The following is a 6000-nucleotide window of genomic DNA, read 5'->3' as shown; positions in this document are numbered from 1 at the left end:
TTAGTCTTTCCCAACAACCCTTTCCTCAAGATCACACCAGGAACAATAAGTCAGTCCATGATGCACCATAGTTGTAGAATTAACATAATTTGTGCTTTTACCTGTGCGTAGGTAGAAAGTGGTTACAAATTACCTTGTGTAACTACTGACCTGTTCAGAATCAGTGATCTGCCTGAATAAAATAATTGGATTGTTACATTCAAACAATGGGTGTCATATTCTGTACTGGAGAGACAGCTGACTCCTCTTATTGCTTAAGTCTGTAGTGAAAGCCTTTGGGGAAAAAAAAAGGTTTATTACATTTATACATTCAGTGTTCCCTAGGCTACAACTGTTTTTTTCTTCTCAGAATCAATTACTGAAACTCCTATATCACAGCTGCTGTTAATAAAACTTAGGCATCATTTCAGCGGGCAGTGAATAGGCTTTTAATTTTCATTCTGTTAATTTATAAATAAATGAATTCTCAGTCCTACTGTTTGCAGTTAAAGAGGAAATGCTGGTCAAATTTCAAATAGTTTATATATGTCCTTTTCTTCCCAGAAAAGATCCCCAAAGTTTGATGTCGGGGCTTTTACAAACTTGAGAGGATGCTTATCACAAGGCTTTCCTGAACATTTCAGAGTCGAGAGGAAAAATCATTGGAAACTCTTTATTTCTTTCTTTCTTTACCTTGATATGAACAAGACAGGTTTATTTTATTGCAAAGTGAGCCACTGCATAAAAAACAAAACAAAACAAAACAAAACAAAACAAAACAAAACAAAAACAACAAACAAAAGAAAAAAACCAACAAAAAAACCAAACAAACAAACAAAAACCACAAAAAAAACCAAAAAAACCCAAAAAAAACCCCAAAAAACACAAAAACAAACAAAACCAAACCAAACCAAACCAAACCAAAAAAAAAAAAAAAAAAAAAAAAACCCAAAAAAAACACACACAAAAAACCCCACAAAAACCCCACCCAACCATTCCCAGCTTTCACTGTTGTGCCCAATTCACCTTCTGCCTTCCTGCCTTAACCTGCCTGGAGCCAGTGAAAGGTCAGACCTGCTCCCTTCATTATCTAAGTCCTGCTCATGGTCAGGCTGCTGCAACAAAAAAAAGCCAGATGGAAGCATCAGGTGCACATCCTTCTCAGAGCCAGAGGAAGAGGTAACACAACAGGAACATCCCTTATCTTTGCAGGTTAGATGCTATCCTAGTCCTCTGATGTTCAGGACATCCAGGAACATAATTCAGTAGCATAACACCTCTCTCTCTTCAGTCTTCTGATCGTGACACAAAATCAATCAAGGGATTGATTGTAAAGCAAGTGGTCTTGAAAGTTACTTTTGTTATTTTTTTTTTTCTTCATGAAGAGAGAGAGGTGCCTGTGAGCATTCTTATTGGCTTAATGAACTGCTGAAAAGTTTCAACCAACATGACACTAAAATTACTTTTTCTTTATGATAATAGGAAAAAATAATTCTTAATAGTATGTCACTGCTATAACTGCCTGCACTTTGAATTTACACTACAGGTATTTTTCAAAAAATGTTATTAGCTATGTATGAGAAAAAGATAAACTGAAGGTGGCTTAAAAAACAACTTTCCTCTACTTACCAAGTTTCATCTTTCTTGTCTGTATTAAATGGACACTGTTGCATTAGTCAAAGATATTACGGGAAGGCACAAAGAACTAAAAGAATGTTTAGGTACCTGTGTTAGAGTATGATACAGGAGTACTGTGTTCAGTTTTGGAGCTCCCAGCACAGGAAGGACATGAACTTTTTGAAATGAGTTGAGGGGAGGGCCACAAAAAATATCTTCTGTGCAAATTTTTTAACTTAAAGATCCAGACATGAGGGAGTAGCAGACTTCTGCAGAAATGGGAAATGTCCAACACTGATCATCTGTGACTAGCACAAGTTTAGACCAACTGAAATTTTCACTCTTGTTCCATGAATCCTTACTTGCAACCACACTCTTTGGGCATTAACAATTCTGCAGCAAACAGTGGATAAAAGAATCCATACAAACAGACAAAAATGTCTGGTAGATATTGTGGATGAGAGTCATCAATCCTAAGTGTAGACTTTAAGGTATTGTTGTTAATAGTTAAGCTAGTTACACTATGCTTCTTCTGCAGTCTTCTAGGAGAACTACCACGCGATTCACTTGACCTGTGTTAGATGTCAACATTAGGATGATATGCCTGCTGCCCTGCCCTCCTCTGACTATATGTGCTAGGTGTCACTTGTAGTAATCATGGTTGTCTTCAGTGTCTGAATGGAAATGAAAAAAATTATGAATGTTCACTTTGAATGCATCTCTACAGCTGAATTAAGACCTTAATTTTGCCACCATCTCCTGGTGTGTGGCTCACTGACCATCTTAAAAGCCACAGTGCTGAGTCACTCAGTTGGCACATGGTGCCAGTGAAGAAGGGACTGTGTCATTTGTTCTCCAAGGGCTCTAGTACTGCTCTGAAGGTAGAGGGCTTGTTGCTCAATATGTGGTCCAATATAAATAAGAACCAAAGGCCCATGAAGATGCTAGAGCAAAATAATACCTTCTGCAGATTCTGTCAAGATAATCAGCAGTAGGTGACCAGCTCCTTAAAATAACATCAAATAAATTTACATCTGGTGCATCTGTGGTTAAAAGAATATTCCTCAGGTTGTAGATTACTAATTTGTAATGGCGATGTTTGTATTTGCCTACTTCTTCTACTTTTGTAATTTTCTTTCACAGTAATTTGCTGACTGTTTTGCACTCTTTCTTTTATGATTTCTTACTTATAATTAATTTCTCTGTATTTTGCATGGGTGTAGAAGAGATAAATTAGTAAATTTTATTTCTTGCATGAAGAGGTAGCATAATCTGTTTCTTTTTACTGACAGAGGCTTCTGTGCACAACAGATTTTATTAAATCTTTTGAACCCCTTGAACCTCCATGTTTTATGAAGTCTGGTCAATTTTTATATCTTGGTATCATGCTTCATCTTTTTATTGCTAAAAATTGTTCCACTTTGGTAATGGGCATGTCAGTCTTTATCATACCAATATGTGTTTCTAGCTCTCATTTCCTGTGCTAATGATTGACTTATGATAGTTTCTTCTTCTTCTCTTATAAGCAATCTGCCTTTCTGACTTTTTAGATCATATAAAGCCATTTGGCTCTTTTTATCTTGAATTTAATCACTGGATGTGATATCTGGCAGATAATGATAGCTCAGCTTTTTATTTGATGATGTATTTTAGAGAACTGAAGAACTAACAATAATAGTGGTTGTTCTATATAGAAATTTACCCATATAAAAAAGAGAAAATGGCCTGAAACTTAGATCCTTGTTTGGTGCTTTGAAATGCATCCATAAATGTAAAACAATGGATTGTCCTGTTATTTTTCCACCTTTTATCTAAAAAAAGTTAAAATTTGGTGGCTCATACATTCTTGGTTATCTACTAATTCAGTTGGAAAACATTTGGTCCTTCTCAGATTTTTTGCTTTGATATCTTAAATATTTCTTCTTTATTAAGCCTGATATAATAGAGAAATAAGACATATTCACACTGCCAGCTGAATTCAGTTGCAAAAGCATTCGGTATTGTTTTCAATACCTCAACACTTCTCATTTGTCTTCTAGCCACCACTCCAAAACAGAATGGAGTCCAATAGGCCCTGGGTCATGTTTGCTAGTCCTGTTTGAGTATCGTGGGTGCTCAGGGTGTAAAAATGGCATTAGACACTGGCATTTAAGCAGTTGAATCCCCTATTATCTCTTCACCTGTCAGTTCTTGCCTAGTAACTTTGGAGCATATTTCTTTTTTAAAAAATTGTCAGAGCAATGAAAACCTGATAGGTATCGCCTTTTGTATGCCTTCTGTAAAAACTGTCATCCAGGTGGGGAGGAGTCCCCCCACCAAGGAAAGCAATCCTTAAGGGGCAACTTTGGCAGCAGGTACACCTGGGATGGCCTGGCAGCACCCTGCTGCTCCTCATTGGCTCCAGCCAATGGACGGTGGGGACATAGACAGGAGATGGGGGGGACTTAGAAGATTTCAAGTCCAGATCTTCTACTGGTGCCAGTGGGAGATCAGTTCAGCTCAGGAAATCCTACTGAATTCCAGCACTATGTATTGTCTGAATATGAATGCAGTTATTCTTAAAGGAATTTTCTTTGAGATATGTGGTCAGAATTGTTTTCCTGCATTTAAATTTTGTTTCACTTCTGATGTTGTATGAGAGGGTAACTGCAGCACACAGAATACATCCAAATGTATTCTGGATTTTTTTTCAAGAATATTTATTACCCCTTGTTAACAGCACAGCTTCAATGTTCTCAAACTTAAACTCAATGTCCTACTGGTAATAATACATTGCATAGTGGTAAACTTACTCCCTATGCAAAGAATATGTCTTATAAAAGGAACTGCAATAAATTTATATTATTGTGCCTTTATTATAGACAGATGCATTCAACATGTCATTGGTTTGAATGACCTTAGTATTTATCCTGAAGCCTGTTTTTGACACATACATGTAAATATTGGATCCTGTTGCAAAATATGCCCTAAATATTGGTCTGAACGGCTTATTGTTTGCACAGAACACTGGAAAATTCAGCAATGAGACCACTTGTTTGGTCCTTCTTCCACTCTGACTTACCCATGTTTAGTGTTTTATTGGCTCCAAACAAACCAGAATATTAATTTTAGGTGTTTGACAGCAAGCTTTTATAGTTTTAGAATTCATACATATGGCCCTTTAAAAATCTGTAACAGAATCTGGAAGCATTTTGCTTTGATTTAAGGAGACTTGGGCAACAGCTCAAATGCATCAATTTATTAAGTCTTTAAATATTTTGTCTCTAAAAATTAATATACACTATGTTCTATAAAATATGGGAATTAATGCACAAAATATAACAAATTTCTGTAATGATACTGGAAGTGTAAAGGGCAGTATAGATTTTGACTAGTTTGATCATCCATGGCTATTTGAGGATGGATTAATTTGAACTGCACTTGGATTATTTTTTAAATTATTACAGTCTTTTATACTTTACAAAAAAAGAAATATTTGGCAGACAGTTGGGTTAGATTCCTAGAAAAATTTTTATGTAGAAACACAGCAAGAAGACACAAAACTTTGCATTTTCAGCTTTTCATAGCTTTTTTTTATGCTTCAGTGTTGAATAAATAAATTGTTTGCACTTTTTCCAGAGAGTGATGGTAGCATCCTTTTTACATATTGCCCTGTGTGACTGCCATTTGGAACAAGAAAATGACGGTAGCTGGCAAATACTTTAGTTAAACAGGATGTTTCTTTTGCTGTGCAGGTGTATCTCCTGATGTGCTAAATGGAGTTTCTGTTACTATTTGATGCCAACGCTTTTGATTTAGAAATGTACTATCTATATGAAAAGGAGGTTGGAATGTTTTCTGACTTTGAAGCCCTTTATTACAGCAAGGTCTGAATTCAGTGCTGATGCTGCTCAAAGCAGAAGATTGCATTAGATTACCAGCCTATCATCAAGGGAAGCCAGTAGATGTGGGGGTTTTATTTGACTTTCAGCAAAGCTATTGATACTGTCTATCACAACAACCTTCTGGATAAAATATCCAGCACACAGGTAGACAAGTCCATAATTGGCTGATTAATGGTTTCATTGCCGACATGTAAAATTAGCTTTATGAAATACCATTGTAATATCAGAATAATCTTAAATGCTGATTATGAAGTGCTTTGTGACAGAGGCCTCTGGGAATATCCTATAGTGGTGTCCCCAGCAGCAGCTACAATGTTACTTCTGAGAATCAATTTTCCTACCATAACTTCCACATATTCCACTCATTACAGTATGAAGTTTGGAATTATAGCATGTTTTGCATAAGTGTGTGCTCTTCTAATTAGGAACAGATGAGGAACTGGTTAGGAACAACTCCTGTTTTCTCCTTTGTGTAACTAGATAGCTATGGCAGCACAAAAATACTGCTTTGCCTCATGAC

The sequence above is a fragment of the Apus apus genome, chromosome 2 (genome assembly GCF_020740795.1).
Source record: "Apus apus isolate bApuApu2 chromosome 2, bApuApu2.pri.cur, whole genome shotgun sequence".
Taxonomy (NCBI): Eukaryota; Metazoa; Chordata; class Aves; order Apodiformes; family Apodidae; genus Apus; species Apus apus.
The sequence above is the reverse complement of the archived record's forward strand: the minus strand, read 5'-3'. Positions refer to the sequence as shown.